The following is a 1,787-nucleotide window of genomic DNA, read 5'->3' on the forward strand; positions in this document are numbered from 1 at the left end:
AGGGTTAGGGTTAGGGTTAGGGTTACGGTCAGGGTTAGGGTTAGGGTTAGGGTTAGGGTTTGAGTTAGGGTTAGGTTTACCCTGTAGATCTATATAAAACCGGGGGGGGGGATCGAAATTTTGAAATTGAGATTTTTGAAAATTTTTTTCACAATCGGAATCTCCATAGCCTAAAACGTGGGATTCCGTAAAAAAAAAAAAAAAAATTAAAAGTGGGGTATACCCAGATTACATATACTCCATCTCCACCGTATGAAATTAGTTATATAGTTCATAATTCAAATTATGTGATGAAAACGTTTACATCATGATTATTACCATCGCATATACGTCGTCGTCGTCATCGTCATCGTCAACATCATCATTATCATCGTCATCAACATCATCATCATTATCAAAATAATGATAATAATTGTGATAGTAACATTAAGTAGCAGAAGCCACGGCTTGTGGACATTGAGAAATTTAGTTACTTGTGTTGTGCTTATTAGAGGAGACAACGGCGAACGCTGTGAAGATATATAGAGAAAGTGTGTAAGAGAGAGAGAAAGAGAGAGCGTAGATAATAAATGTTAGTTGAGAGGAAGAAAGACACAAAATGAAACAGTGAATCGATAAAAAATTATTATTATAGAAGAGCACATGCACGACAGTGGCACACATACACACACAGCCACACATATGCATGTACAAGCGTATAAACATACACTGTGAAATGTAATAGTTTGATGTGGTGATGTTATCGGTAGGATAATAGTTAATGGAGAAGGAGGAGGAGGTTGGGTGGTGGGAGTGAATTTTGTAATTAATAAGGAGCTAGCAGTAAACAATTTATTGTGAGGAACTTGAAAGGCCATACACAATTCAACGCATGCACCTTAATGCAAGTATCTGTTGTAGCTGCCACTAACATTACTATGACTTTTAATGTCAACCATCATTATTCCCAGGTAATATATAGATATCTTCATTACTGTCATCACCATATAAATTAATCACGTTTTATTTTCCGTTGTTTTATTGCAATCTTAATGGAGTTACCTCCCTTAGCGCGACACAAAACAGAAAAAAATGAGTGGGGGATATAAGAACGTAAAATCATAAGACTACAGAAATCATAGTCATCTCTATCACCATTATACTGTTTATCATTATCGTCATCACACTCTACATCTATCGTTATTTGCTTCATCATAGTTGACATCGTTTTCCTCATCTTTATAACTGTTATAAACTCATCTTTATCACATTTACCACCAGCTTTTCTTTCTCTGCGATAATTATGATAGTTAGGGCCATCATTGACATCACAGTAATTAATTGTTATCAATAATATATCCATCATAATGCCAATTTTATAATTTTTATTATCATCATCATTAGTATCATCACGATCATAGCCACAACCGATATCACCTTGAAAATCACTACCGTTATCATCATCTGTAAGGCGTACTATTTTTCCAACTAATATTTCATCATAATCAATGATGCTATTGACATTGCTGTTGTCATAGTGAACGTTTATATATAGCTTTGGGGTTGAACTAAACCTCCTTTCCCAAAATTCATATAATCTCTTATTTGCTACATTGTAGTAAATTCTATGCACAATCCACCAATCAAAAGTTATTGAAATCACTCATAAATATTGATTATTTATTTTAAAAGGTGAACCCTCACCACCACAGAAGTTTGGACGAGCTCCATCATTTAAGTAATGAGTTCGATACGGGAAGGACAAATATGTGTATGGATATGTATGTATATATATGCATATATATATA

This window comes from Octopus bimaculoides, chromosome 10 (genome assembly GCF_001194135.2).
Source record: "Octopus bimaculoides isolate UCB-OBI-ISO-001 chromosome 10, ASM119413v2, whole genome shotgun sequence".
In the NCBI taxonomy this organism is placed as follows: domain Eukaryota; kingdom Metazoa; phylum Mollusca; class Cephalopoda; order Octopoda; family Octopodidae; genus Octopus; species Octopus bimaculoides.